At 43.4% G+C, this 15,860-nt stretch overlaps 1 protein-coding gene across 2 annotated transcripts in view; it reads left to right on the top strand.

Moving 5' to 3' along the window:
• Window positions 1-312: 312 nt before the first annotated feature.
• The window catches only part of EPB41 (erythrocyte membrane protein band 4.1), a 290,966-nt gene continuing 275,418 nt past the window's right edge, over window positions 313-15,860 (top strand). The window contains exon 1 of one of the 2 annotated variants that reach the window (XM_089671906.1): window positions 313-445. The gene's annotated coding sequence lies outside the window, so the exon portion shown is untranslated. Of the gene's footprint in view, window positions 446-7,579; window positions 7,729-15,860 lie in introns of those variants that run through there. The other variant, XM_089671904.1, reaches the window with a different exon arrangement.

The following is a 15,860-nucleotide window of genomic DNA, read 5'->3' as shown; positions in this document are numbered from 1 at the left end:
GAGACGCAGGACTTTATTGCATTCGAGAATCGGGGTTTTGGTGTGAACAGGGCACATAGGATATTTTTCTACACTAGAAAAATGCAGGTTTCTGCACAGTGTGGATGAGTCACCAGACTAAGGATTGTAATTTTTAGAACGAGCTGCCAGACTAAGGATTGTAATTTTAGAACCAATTGTCCTCTTGATTAGCAGTTCAAGTTGATTGTATATGGATGATACTAATAAAAATATTGTTCTCTCTTGTCTTTTCATGCTTTTGATTCTATCAACGTCCGTCAACATCCTGCTCATCTAATGGTAAGTACTTCCATCCCAAGTTTCTCAAAACTTTACCTCATTGTAAAGTCAAAGGAAGTAATGTATTGTTTAGCTTCAAAGGTTATGGTTCTATCTTACTTGTGTTTGTAAATTGCTTCCTGTTGGAATAAAAGTAATGTCAGAGGTGAGCATCTATGCCCCTTTTCAGTTGAAGAAACACTAAAAATCCTGCAATAAGATAGCATCTGCAAGGCCAAGACGAAGTACCCATGGGACTGTAAAGAAATTACAGTCAGGCTTATGTCCTGAAATTGACAGATTTGTTGTCACTTCCTGCGAGCAATAACAGCTGATCGGGGATGTTAAAGTCCAACTCCACTTTTACTTTTGTTCTAGCCCTTACTCACTATATTCAAAACTTGGACAATAAAGGTTGTACAGAGTTGGTTTTTAAAATGACCCTGTCACCAGCCTCAAAGAAAGAAAAAAGAAAAAAAAGTGGATTTACTGGTACCCCATCCTTTACTTTGAAGTAAACTCAAAGGATGGGAGCTACATAGAACTTTAATGGTAGCACACCATAGCGTAAAAAATTTAAATTATCAACAGTCATAAAATGATAGTTTAACACCGCATTAAAAACAACCCTCAAAAAGGTCAAAATGTACATCTCAGCATAACATATGTACACGTTTAACTTATAGAACATCAAAACCCAATATATTATGTAATGTACTCCCATTTATAACACAGTAGTAACCTCAATGGTGCCTTTTTTAAAGCCCACTTCCTCAGGAAGAAAGAAGCTACTGCTGTATATCAAAGAATACAAAGATAGTAGAAAAAAAAAAAAAATTTATATCTCCATAGTTTCCATATACAGTTATCACAATCTTAGGGAGGATGTACTTCATAGCTCCAGTATAAACTAGTAAGAAAAGAAAACTATAATAGCAAAAGGTTAAGAGAAGTAATTGTATCATATTAATAAATAGAATCCCTTTTACAAACCCATAGGACGGGCAAACAGGCATTAATATTTACCAAAAGGGAGTGTATTACATAGACAGTGATCAATTTATTATGGGTCACTAAATTACCAGCTGGTAATCTTATCCTTTGCTATTTTAGTCTACTTTTATTTCTTCCTTCCTTTACACTGATGCTATGAAGTACATCCTCCCTTCTATATAGTTACCAGGTGTATGTCCTTTGGGGTCCATTTCTTCACTACCATCATCAGTGGAAATTTTATGTTACAGAAAATTATCAGCATACACAACAGGTAGTTATGCTGTCTCAATATGACATTGGTAATATTGTGATAACTGTATATGGAGACTATGGATATATACTCACCGGCCACTTTATTAAGTACACTTGTTAAATTGCTTGGTAACACTAGACATGGTGAAGATGACTTGCTGAAGTTCAATCCAAGCATTAGAATGGGAAGAAAGGTAATTTAACTTCCTTAGCGGTATTCCCGAGTGTAGCTCGGGGTAAAATTTCAGTACCAAGATTGGTAACCCCGAGTTACACTCGGGAATACCATGCGGCGTTCTCCGGGGGTCCCTGCAGCACTTACCTTGTCCTTCGCTCCCACGATGTGTCCCCTGCAGCGTCCCCGGCCATCTCCTCCGGCCGATGCCGGCATCCGGCTTCCGTGTTCCGGTCCCTGTGACGTCGGATGTACGGGCGGGAAATTTGAAATTTTTAAAAAAAATTTCATTTTTGCTGTCATTGCGGTTTCAATGCATTTCACATACTTTTGTCCCTACTGCTTTGTCCTGTGCCCTGCCTGCATTTTGACTGTTCTTTCTGCCTGGAAACTTAGAAAAGTCCATGGCGTCCAAAAAGCATCCCTTTACGTCAAAAGCGGTTTTAGAACAGCGATAGTAAATCAGAACCACTTGCAGAATTGAGTGATGATTTGTGAGGAAATTAGTCAGACACTGAACACGATTTTGCGACTTTGCACAGCGATGTGCGAATTTGCCTCTGTATTTCAAATTTCAGTGTTTTTGGTTTGATTATATTATTGAATTAAATTTATTATTTTTTATGATTAAATTATAATTTATGATTTCGTGTTTCAAGTTTTATCATATCCGGAATGTTTACTAGACTCTTGTTATAAAAAAAAAACCAAAAAAAAAAAACCGAAAGAATCATACCGCCGAGGAGGTTAAGTGACTTTGAATGTGGCATGGTTGTTGGTGCCAGATGGGCTGGTCTGAGTATTTAAAAAAAAAAACTGCTGGTTTACTGGGATTTTCACACACAACCATCTCTAGGGATTACAGAGAATGCTCCGAAAAAAAAAAAAAAAAAAGTCTTTATATTCAGTGGCTAAATGGTTAGCACTTCCACCTGCCAGTACTAGGGTTGTTGGTTCGAAACCCAACCACAGCACCACCTGCCTGCAGTTTGCATGTTCTCCCTGTGCCTGCGTGGGTTTCCTCCAGGTACTCTGGTTTCCTCCCAAACTCTAAAGACATGCTGGTAGTTTAATTAGATCCTGTCTAAATTGGCTCTAGTATATGAATGTGAGTTAGGGACCCAAGATTGTATGCCCCTTGAGGGTTAGGGACTGATGTGAATGTACAAATATATATATATATATATATATATATATATATATATATATATATATATATATATATAGCGCTATGTAAATTGATGGCACTATACAAGTACCTGAAATAAATATTCTTAGATATACAGCAGTAGCTTCTTCCTGAAGAAGCAGGCTTTGTTCCTTGACACATGTAGAAGTAGCACCATTAAAATTCCTACTAATGTATATCACAATTTTCTGTGGTTTATTTTAAAAGCATAACAGACACATTTGCCTGTGCATTTAAACGCAACACTAAGATTTTTTTTCTTCATTTTCCGAAGAGCATATTTGAATAGTTTTCATTAAAATACATTTATTTCAGATACTTCTATAGCGCCGTCAATTTACACAGTGCTTTATATATATATATATATATATATATATATATATATATATATATATATATTGTACATTCACATCAGTCCCTAACCCTCAAGGGGTGTACAATCTAAGGTCCCTAACTCATATTCATATACAAGGGCCAATTTAGACCGGATCCAATTCACCTACCAGCATGTCTTTGGAGTGCAGGAGGAAACCGGAGTAGCCGGAGGAAACCCACGCAGGCACAGGGAGAACATGCAAACTCCAGGCAGGTGGTGCCGTGGCTGGGATTTGAGCCAACAACCCTAGTACTTTACATTTTATTACTCATGTGTTAAAGCTGAAGTTTGGGTATGGCAATTTTTACAAAGCTACATTGGTCTAGCTTGGACAATTGAAAGTATTTATGCACCATACCTGTGGAAGCTGGTAATTACTGTAGTAGGCACTACTACAGTGATTGCTGCTAGCTTCTAGGTCCTATGCTGAGTGGATATCCTGCTGCTTTCAACGATTCTCAATGATTGGATGAGGTGGAGATTGTTACGTCACTGCTCTGCCTCTCTACCTTGCCCAAGCTGGACCAGTGTAACTATGTAACAAACAGGAATGTGTGAATTCTGAAGTAACCATAAGATCACACATGCATTTTTTAGGAGCATGTAGGTAATTTTTTTATCAAGGATCTATGTGCTCTCAAAAGGAGTAAAATTTGAATGGCTTCTCCACAATGTATGAGGAGGGCATATCAATAAATCATTTGGAACACTTTTTTGGAGTTTTGGCTGTATTTGAAAGCCTTGGTCCAGATTCATGACAGCCGTGTGACCGGTTTCTGTTTCTGATGCATGCAACAAATTCAGGTACTTTTTATGTGTGACACTCCTACATTCTGGTGCGGTGGCTGCAATAAATGCACTTGTAAAATACCTCCATATCAGTGAAAAGAGACGTAGAGGTAAATAAGACCTCTTCCATGATGTAGTAAATGTGGTCATGTGTAAATATTGTGTGGCAAACAACTTTTTGTCTGGTTGCCGATTTGTACCGGAATTGCACAGGAACGCATTCCTGTGCAATGCAGTTATCACCTCATTCTTTGAATAGGCTGAAATCACTGGAGTAGTACATGCACCTCTTTTCAAAAATGCACTGCAACCGGATGCGATCTAGTGCAGGCAAGTGCACTGCGTTTCTGATCTGCCTTTTGAGGTGTCATTAGGAATCTGACACCTGCAGGAGATTCCACAGCCAGTGCATTTGGAACATGCACAGATTTGTGAGTTTCCTGCACAGTGTTCCTCTGTGAACAGGCACTGCAGCAATTCTGGAACAGATTCATACACACCTTATAGACAGTCACATGAATTGGTCGCAAGTTGCACCATTCATTGCACAGGTGGGAGAGATTTCTAATGGGTGTCTAGGATAATCCTAATAATGCAATGGGATGTGCATTGTAGAAAACCCAACAGGCACTCAGTTTCTATGTATTACAACCCAATTATTTTGACTCGCCTTAATGCATGAAAATACATATGTTGCAGTGTGATGTAATCTGAATGAGCTTTAGGAGTTTAAGGAAGACAGCTAGGATGGAAGGCTGGCCAATAGCTTTATGGAGCAAAATTGATATTTGCATAGCAGAGGCCTCCATACTTAACGTGTTACTAAACCCCCAACAGTAAAATCGGTCTGTATATGCAGTAAAGCATGCTTGTTATACTCACTGTGGAACCTAAGGGGTTAATCCTCTGCATTGTGTAAAAAGGCTGTTTGATCCTGACTTCTCCGATTGTCCCCTTCTTACCACCTGTTAAGACATATGGTGGAGACACTCTACACAAGCTCAATTTGGTGTGTATTGCTAGAGTTTTTTTTGTTTTTTTTTCTTGGGCGAGTGCATGTGACCAGCAGAGGGCTAATCAGCACTGTCCAGAGAGGTCAAGGGTTTTGCATCCTCCTAGAGCAGAAGAAAACTCCTCCTACAAGATATAACCAGTGCTCTGTTGGACACTGATAGAAGTCACAAGGTTGCTCTAACTGCTGATGAGAAAACGTATTTAGCAGTTTATTTACTAAAATAATTGCATTTCCATGTTGTGTGCACTGTGGGAGACCAGATAGTGTGAATACAGGGTCCTGGGTTTAGTAACAATTTAAAGCAATATTAAACTCAAACAAATTAAATATTTTGCAGCTTTACCAATCCTTAAATATGGTGGCTGCCATTAGTTTTCTTTTTTTTAAGCTTTTTTGCTTTATTTTCTCCTGGCAATCCAGCTAGTAACACTTCCCGTTCTTGGGGCATCTCCACTCTGGATGGAGGAGCAACAGACAGTCTGCACCATTGTCAGTCTGGGGGAGGGGAGTGTTAGACTAGTAGATTTAGGTCAACGTGACTAACAAATTAAAGCTGAAATCCAGCTAATACTTTTTAAAGAATGTTACTCCAACATTTCATATTCCTGATATGTGCCTGCTGTACCGTGTACTTGTGTTACAAAGTATCCTGTTCTTTGTATCGCTTCCTCTGTGCGAAATAACTGGTGATCTTGCCAGTCCCCCTGCTTTCCTATTAACAACTGACCAAGCTAGGCATGAGAGCCCATCCATCCCAGTGTGTTCAGTTTTCTGTCTGTGCTGAGAAAACAGCCTGCAGTTGAGGACAGATTATGTGATTACAAAAAAGTATTCATAATGTGTTACACACACACACACACACACACAATTTGGAAACTCGGGCACTGCCTGAGGTCAGTAGGGGGCCCCATGAGATGCCCCTGGTACCTTTTTCATAGGCTTTTTTGAGTTTGTGCAAGGACACAGGGGCCCCATGACCCCCTATTGCGTAGGGGGCCCCATGAGTTGTCAGTCCGCCCCTGTACACACACACACGCGCGCGCGCGCATTTTGCCTTTAATTTCTGTTTTACTGAATGGGAATGTAAAGTATATGTAAAGTGCTGTGAAAACTGATGACGCTATACAAGTACCTCTAAGTGATAAGAATTTAAGGGTTCGCATATACTTTAAAGTGATAATAAAGAAATAATTTTTTAAACATTTTGCACAGAGCAGCCCTGATCTTCCTCCTCGTGTCCCCTACTGGTGCTTTGGGCCCCTCCCCCTTTTAGCCCTTCATTTGTCTCAACCCTCTAACTGCTACTTACTGTTAAAGGGAGTTGAAAAGTAACGGACTTGCTGGACAAATCACCCAATGAAATGAAAGGTCTTTTGGATTGACTTAAAAGGCCACAACACAGCCATATAAAGTTACTGAAGCTTTCCAATGAAAACAATGTAGTTTCATTCAAATCTGTATATATATATATATATATATATATATATATATATATATATATATATATATATATAAAAAAAAAAAAGGGAGCTTGTAAAATGTTTCTATGGCTATGTGAATGAGGTCTAATACTGCTTTTAACCCTTTGAGGACCAAGGGACATGTTTTTAATTGCGTGTATCATCTGATTAAGAACTTAACTTTTTTTTTGGTTTGAGTCAAAATATTAGTTCTTATCAACAAACAAATGGATCTAGCTTTTTCCCAATTATTTAATGAAATGGCTTAGTTACAGCAACTGAAGTGTACGAACCTTTAAAACAAAAAAATTGATTCTTTTGGCGTTACAAAATCTTACGGTCCTCAAAGGGTTAAGAGAACTGGCTATGGTTCCTTCCCATTACTAGAAGGCTACATGCATATGGCTGTTGGTGAGAATCAGTAGGTTACTTACTGTCAGTTCTAAATGCTGTTGGATTTGTACCCTGTGCACATCAATGGTACGTCCTCATGCACACTTGATGTTTTTACAGCTGCTGTTTTTGGCTTTTTAATTTTTTTTCTACAGCTAGTAAAACCCCCCCCAGCATGTTATCCTATGTGTCCATGCACACAGACTGTAATCAACGTTTTTTGGCTGGAAAAAAAACCCCAGGACTAGTAGGTTTCTAGGCATCCTGTAAACAAAGCAGGCTTTCCAGTTAAAAATAAATGCACCTTTTGAACTATTCCAGTAGGTGGCAGCAGAGCACAAACAAAAGCCCATAGAGGCTCCTTTACCTGCCTGCTGCTCTTCCAGTAGACGGGGAGACGTGCCTGTGCAGCGTCTCGGTCATTGGAACCGGGGTTACTGCGTATATAAACGCCGTATATACGTCTTGTGCGAGAAAAGATACAAATCTATCCGGCATTTGAGATGCAGTGTATCTCTCCAAGTCCAATAACCTTCCCTAGTGTTTCTGTAAGGTTTGTGTGTGGTGTATAGAGCCTGCGCCCTCATTAAATATGGCCACGGCGGGCTCTCAGTTCCCTCTCACCGTACACCTATGCCAAACAATGGTTCGGCGGACACGCCTCTTCAGTGACCGCGTTCGCCGCATCCAATGATCACCAGTTCAAATATTTACTGACGGAGACACGAGGTGCTATTGATTCGGAGGCTCGCGGTGCATATCACGTGTGTGAGGAGAAGCGCGGGAAACCGGGGCGGTGTTTCCGTACGTATTGCTCTTTATAGAGAGGGTCGTGCTGGGAGTGTGCCTGCTGACTGGGCACAGCTGTGTGAGGAATAGCGGCTCCCATCTACAACAACGGGGCTGTACATGGAGCCCCATGACACACATACCATGCTAGGATGCGCACAGCTAACTGTTCCCTTTACATATCAGTAGTATGTCAGGAATGGAGAGAGAAGCATCCAGAAATTGCCCGCTTTCCAGCTTCTCGTTTTGTACATCACATTATAAAGGCCTCATGCACAGCGGACCAATTCTGAATGTTTTTCTCCTGACAGGAGGATGGCAGCGTTAAAATTACACGCAAAGCTGCATTTTTCAAACGCATTATGATTCGTTCTGGTGTGTCAAGCGCTTGGGTATTTAATTGGCCAGAAATTTGATGGCTTCTAATATATTTTGACCATTGAAATGAATGAACGCTCCAGCGTTTTAGGTGCATTTACATGCGTCAAGCATTTTTTTTTTCCTGCCAAAACACTCTACTAAACACAATTTTGCTGCTGTTCAGATTTCTGCCCCTGTCTGTAAACGCCTATGTGGGCATGGAAAAAAAAAAAATCGCAGAATGTAAGGGCTCGTTCACACGTGACTATTTATTAACCCTTGCCATACGCCCCGATAGCGTTTAACAGGCGTTTGGGAAGCGTTTTTTTATCCTCCCCAAATGCCCAATGCGCGTTTTTGAGGCATTTGATAGGCATTTTCCAAGCGTTAAAACCGCACCACAAATGCCTATAATGAAGTTTAACCGCTTGCCTACAGGGCACTTATACTCCTTCCTGCCCAGGACAATTTCCAGCTTTCAGCGCTGTTGCACTTTGACAATTGCGCGGTCGTCCAACACTATACCCATATGAATTTTTTTTGTGACAGAGCTTTCTTTTGGTGGTATTTAATCACCTGGGATTTTTATTTTTTCTTAAACGAACCAAAAATCACTGAAAATTTTGAAAAAATGTTTTTTCTTAGTTTTTGTTATAAAATTTTGTAAATAAGTGATTTTTCTCCTTCACTGATGTGTGCTAATGAGGCTGCAGTGATGGGCACTGATAGACTGCACTGATGGACACTGATAGGTGGCACTGATGGGCACTAATGAGGAGGCACTGGTAGGTGGCACTGATAGGCATTGACAGGCATCACTGATGGGCACTGAAAGGCAGCAATCTTATATGGCACTGATAGGCGGCACTGTTAGGTGGCACTGACTGGCACTGTTAGGTGGCATTGACTGGCACTGATGGGTGACACTGAAAGGCAGCTCAGATGGGCACTGATATGTGGCATTGATGTGCACTGGTATGCACTATGTGGCACTGATGGGCACTGGCAGGTGGCATGGATGAGCACTGACAGCTGGCACTGATGGACACTGACAGGTGGCTCTGCTGGGGCTACACAGATCATCAGGGCACACTGATGATCGGTGCACATGTCCCCTCTGAGGAATGCAGATTACCGGCTCTCCTCTCCTCTGTCAGCGTGACAGCTCGTGAGGAGAGGAATGCCGATAACCGGCATTTCCCTATTTACCGTATTTTCCGGCGTATAAGATGACTTTTTACCCCTTGAAAATCTTCTCAAAAGTCGGGGGTCATCTTATACGCCGGTATACAGCATACTGACACTTTTTAGGGGGGCGGGGCCGCCCCCCACTTCCAACGGAAGGGACACTTAAGTACAGGGGTGGGCAGGGGCTGCTGTTTCTTACCTGGCTCCGGTCCCAGTCCCACGACGATCCAGTCCAGGAAGCGTGGCTGCTCCTTCATTCAGTTCGGCCACTGGATGTTCGCGCGGCTGCTCGGCCCCGCCTCCTCACTGGTGATTGGCCACCAGAACTGTAGCTCAGGAAAGGCACACAGGCGGCCAATCACTGGCGAGGGGGCGGAGCCGAGTGGCCCCGCAAAAATCGAGTGAAGGAGCGGCTGGTAAGTGTGCCATGTAGAGGTGGTGCTGCAACCACATATGCTGGCTGCAGCAGCACCATACTGCAACAGGGGTCAGCAAGTGTAATTGGTGTCAGTGGGAGGAATAGTGCCCCATCATTGGCGTCACTGATACTAATGATGGGGCATTATTCCACCCACTGACACCAACGATGGGGCACTATTCCTCCCCCCCACTGACACCAACAATGGGGCACTATTCCTCCCCCCCCCCCCCACTGACACCAATGATGGGGCACTATTCCACCCCCCACTGACACCAATGATGGGACACTATTCCTCCCACTGACACCAATGTTGGGACACTATTCCTCCCACTGACACCAATGATGGGGCACTATTCCCCCCACTGACACCAATGATGGGGCACTATTCCCCCCACTGATACTAATGATGGGGCACTATGCCTGCCACTGATACCAATGATGGGGCACTATTCCCCCCACTGATACTAATGATGGGGCACTATTCCTGCCACTGATACCAATGATGGGGCATGATTCCTGCCACTGATACCAATGATGGGGCACGATTCCTCCCACTGACACCAATGTTGGGACACTATTCCTCCCACTGACACCAATGATGGGGCACTATTCCTCCCACTGACACCAATGATGGGGCACTATTCCCCCCACTGATACTAATGATGGGGCACTATTCCTCCCACTGATACCAATGATGGGGCACTATTCCTGCCACTGACACCAATGATGGGGCACGATTCCTCCCACTGACACCAATGATGGGGCACTATTCCTCCCACTGACACCAATGATGGGGCACTATTCCTCCCACTGACACCAATGATGGGGCACTATTCCTCCCACTGACACCAATGATGGGGCACTATGCCTGCCACTGATACCAATGATGGGGCACTATTCCTCCCACTGACACCAATGATGGGGCACTATTCCCCCCACTGATACTAATGATGGGGCACTATTCCTGCCACTGATACCAATGATGGGGCACTATTCCTGCCACTGATACCAATGATGGGGTGCTATTCCTCCCCCTGACACCAATGATGGGGTGCTATTCCTCCCACTGACACCAATGATGGGGTGCTATTCCTCCCACTGACACCAATGATGGGGCACGATTCGTCGCTCTGACACCAATGATGGGGCACTATTCCTCCCACTAATACCAATTATGGGACACTATTCCTCCCACTGACACCAATGATGGGGCACTATTCCTCCCACTAATACCAATGATGGGGCACTATTCCTCCCACTTATACCAATGATGGGGCACTATTCCTCCTATTCACACCAATGATGGGGCACTATTCCTCCCACTGAAACCAATGATGGGGCACTATTCCTCCCACTGATACCAATGATGGGACACTATTCCTCCCACTGATACCAATGATGGGACACTATTCCTCCCACTGATACCAATGATGGGGCACTATTCCTCCCACTAATACCAATGATGGGGCACTATTCCTCCCACTTATACCAATGATGGGGCACTATTCCTCCTATTCACACCAATGATGGGGCACTATTCCTCCCACTGATACCAATGATGGGGCACTATTCCTCCCACTGATACCAATGATGGGACACTATTCCTCCCACTGATACCAATGATGGGGCACTATTCCTCCCACTGATACCAATGATGGGGCACTATTCCTCCCACTGACACCAATGATGGGACACTATTCCTCCCACTGATACCAATGATGGGGCACTATTCCTCCCACTGATACCAATGATGGGGCACTATTCCTCCCACTGATACCAATGATGGGACACTATTCCCCCCACTGATACCAATGATGGGGCACTATTCCTCCCACTGACACCAATGATGGGGCACTATTCCTCCCACTGGTGTGCATTGGAAGAGGGGTAGTCTTATACGGCAAGTATAGCCCAAACACTACATTTTAGCAGGAAAAGTAGGGGGTCGTCTTATACGCCGGAAAATACGGTACATGCGATCAGCTGTGATTGGACACAGTTGATCACATGACCGAGCCGACATCTTCGGCTCTTTCCGTTGATCGGTGATCCGCTGTGTCCGAGGGACACAGTGCATCGCCGATCGCCGTGCTGCACGCTCCCTGAGCCGCGCATGCGCGGTTAGAATGGGAGGACATCATATGACGTCCTCCCAGAACGAGAGAACCACCATGCGCCCGTCATTGTACTATATGGCGGGCGGCAGGCGGTTAATGGTATTAACGCTCCACAAACGTCCCGCTAACACCTGCCAGGCGTTTGAGGAGCGTCACCATAGACTTGAATGGGAGGCTTCAACTCCTGACTCCACATGAGGCGTCAATTTTTCTAACACGTCAGTTTGAACAGCACTATGTGCTGCCATGTGTAGAACTTTCATAGGTGTTTGAGGAGCGTTAAAAACGCTTCCCAAACACCTGTCTTATGCCTGCTAACAAAGCTAGTGTGAACTTAGCCTAAAACAGACATTTGGCAGTTGCAGTGTGCATGAGGCCAGGTGTTGAACTTGTCTTTTTTTTTTTTTTGTTCTGCCTCTAAACGCCGCTTTGTGTCCATGCACAACAAGGTGTTTAGAGGCAGAAAAAGAATCGCCATCAGTGCATTCAGGAGAGGAGCCAAATGCACATAAACGCTAGCAAATTTTGGCGCGTTCGCACGTTAATCCATTCTAAATGCCAGAATAAATATATCCTGGCCAATAGAACTATAAAAAAAAACAACAATTTTAAGAAAAAAACAATATTTTTGACTTTTTGCTATTAAACATGTCCTGTAAAAAAAATAAAATTTCATCATAAAGTTAGGCCAAAATGTATTCTGCTACATGTCTTTGCTGCAAAAAATATCCTAATATGTGTAAATTAATTGTTTTATGTGAAAGTTATAGCGTTTACAAATGGAGGTATAAATACTGGAATTTTTTAATTTTTTTACTAGTAATGGCGGCAATCTGCGGCTTGTATTGGAATTGCGGGACTGTGGTGGACATTCTGACACTGGGGGGAACTGACTTGGTGTCGCTGACATCCCCAGTGACACCAATACAGTGATCAGTGCTAAAAAAAAAAGCTATGGCACTGAGCAGGGAGGGGTTAACATGAGGGGCGATCAAAGGGTTAATTGTGTGCTGGGAGTGTTTTACTAGGGGGCGGTATGTGTGTGCTTCACTGTAATCACACTGCTCTGGATGGCTGTACTGTGTGCCCAAGCTGACAGGGAGGAGGACTGTTGGTAAACAAAGTTGTCCTCCTTCCCGTCGGAGATGCTCGGTAAGCACCGGGCATCGGCGGGTAATCACTGGTCAGAACCCGGTGATTGACAGCTGCGAATGGCGGCACAGGTAGGCCTCGTGCGCCCCTACTCGAAAATGCAAAATCACGTATATATACATGATTTTGCGCACAGCTGCCGCCCTGTAACAGTATATCTCTTATAGGGCGGTGGGAAAGCAGTTAATAAATATCGTTCTTTTTTTTTTTTTTTTTTTTTCTCATCGGTCCAGTCACTTTTTTTTTCAAAGAAAAAACAAATCAATTTACATCAGTTTTTTTGTCAGTTTCTCGTCAGTTTCTCCATCAGTTTTTTTACACATCCTTTACCAATGCAAAAACAGACCGTATGTCAGTTTACATCCATGTTTCGTCTGTTCCGTTTCTCTTTACGGAAGAAAAATAGGGTTTTCTACAATTCAAAAAAACTGATGTTAACCACTTGCCCTCCTGAGGATAAGCCCCCCCCCCCCCTCCTGACCAAGCCATTTTTTGTGTTACGGCGCTGCATTACTTTAACTCAGTGTTTCTCAACTCCAGTCCTCATGGACCCCCAACAGGTCATGTTTTCAGGATTTCCATTATTTTGCACAGGTGATTTGATCAGTTTCACTGCCTTAGTAATTACCACAGCTGTTTCATCTGAGGGAAATCCTGAAAACATGACCTGTTGGGGGTCCATGAGGACTGGAGTTGAGAAACACTGCTTTAACTGACAATTGTGCAGTCATGCAACGCTGCACCCAAATGAAATTTACGTCCTTTTTTCCCCACAAATAGAGCTTTCTTTTAGTGGTATTTAATCGCCTGTGCTGTTTTTATTTTTTGCGCTATAAAAAAAAGACCGACAAATTTGAGGAAAAAAGCAATATTTTTGACTTTTTGCTATTAAACTTGTCTAATAAAAAAATCAAAAAAAAATCAAATTTCATCATAAATTTAGGCCAAAATGTATTCTGCAACATGTCTTTGCTAAAACAAAAAATCCCAACACGTGTAAATTAATTGGTTTATGCAAAAGTTATAGCGTTTACAAATGGCGGTATATATACTGGGATTTTTAATTTTTTTAAATTTCTACTAGTAATGGCAGCAATCAGCGACTTATAGTGGGACTGCAGGACTACGGCGGGCATTCTGACACTGGGGGGAACTGACTTGATGTCACTGACATCCCCAGTGACACCAATACAGTTATCAGTGCTAATAAAAAGCACTGACACTGTACTAATGGTACTGAGCAGGAAGGGGTTAACACGTGGGGCGATCAAAGGGTTAACTGTGTGCTGTTTTACTGTGGGCTGTGTTAGTGTTTTGCGCTGTAAGCACACTGCTTTGCATGTCTCTGCTATGCAGAGCCATACAAAGCAATGTGCAGGAGTTGACATGGGGGAGAACTGTATTGTTTACATACAGTTCTCTCCCTCCAATGGTAAATGCTTCGCAATCACCGGGTGTCGGTGAGTAATCACCAGCCGGGACCTAGTGCTTGACAGCCGAGGCCGCAAATAGCGGTGCGGATAGGGCATGCTTGCGTGCGCCATCTACCCAGAAATGCAAAATCACGTGTGTGTGTGTGTATGTATACACACAAACACACGTATGTGATTTTGTGCACCCCTGCCGCCCTATAGCGGTATATCTGCTATAGGGTGGCGGGGAAATCAGTTAACAGATATAAACAGATGATCATCCGTTTACATCTGCTAGTCCATGGAAATAGATGAGTGTCCATTTTTCATCCGTAAGCGGATAGATGAAAAACAGACATACGGAATGCCCCGTGTGAAAGGACCCAAATACCTTTTCTCATCAACCGTTAGAGCAGCCTTGTGACTTCTATCAGTGTCCAGCAGAGCACTGGTTAAAACGTGTAGGAGGAGATTTTTAATTCTGCTGTAGGAAAATGCAGAACCCCTGACCTCTGTCTGGACAGTGCTGATTGGCCCTGTGCTGACCACACGCACTCTCCCAAGAAAAAAATAAAACTTCTCTAGCAATACACACCAAACTGAGCATGTGCAGAGTGACTCCACATGATATGTCTTTATTAGGAGATAAGAGGGGGGCACTGGAAGAAGGGGAGGATTAGAGAAGTCAGGATGAAACAGCCTTTACACAATGCAGAGGATTGAGCCCTTAGGTTCCACAGTAAGTATAACAAGCATGTTTTACTGCATATAAAGACTGATTTTACTGTTGTGGGTTTAGTAACACTTTAAGCACATTTTTTTTTTTTTTTAGTTGCGTTTTCATCCCCTAGAGCAGTGGTCGGCAAGCCGCGGCTCGCGAGCCACATGCGGCTCTTTACCCAGTCTAATGCGGCTCTTCTGTGTGCCGGGCGCCTGCTCCCCTCCCTCCTCTCGGTCGGCCGCTCCCCTGCCTCCTCTCGGTTGGCAGCCCCAAAAGTCCGCGCGGACCTTTTAATCCGGCTTGCGGATGTGGCTGTCAGGATGTGTGTAGGCGGGGCAGCGTGCCGAACGTGAGGGGAGGGGAGCTAGGCTCCTCTCACAGTCCGCCCTGAAGACCCGAACGGCGCGGGAAGACAGCGAGAGGAACGCAAAAGGTAAGTGAATTGACACGGGGGACTTGGCTTACTAGAAGGGGGGGGGGGAATAGTACTGTGGGGGATGAAATACTATATGAGGGATGAATTACTTTATGAGGGATGAAATACTATATGGGGGGATGAAATACTATATGGGGGATGAATTACTATATCAGGGATGAATTACTATATGAGGGATGAAATACTATATGGGGGGATGAAATACTATATGGGGGGATGAAATACTATATGGGGGGATGAATTACTATATGAGGGATGAAATACTATATGGGGGGATGAAATACTATATGAGGGATGAAATACTATATGGGGGATGAATTACTATATGAGGGATGAATTA

This window comes from Staurois parvus, unplaced genomic scaffold, assembly GCF_062004578.1.
Source record: "Staurois parvus isolate SC_StPar_1 unplaced genomic scaffold, SC_StPar_1.0 ptg000115l, whole genome shotgun sequence".
Classification (NCBI taxonomy): Eukaryota; Metazoa; Chordata; class Amphibia; order Anura; family Ranidae; genus Staurois; species Staurois parvus.
This window is presented reverse-complemented; position numbering and strand designations above follow the sequence as displayed.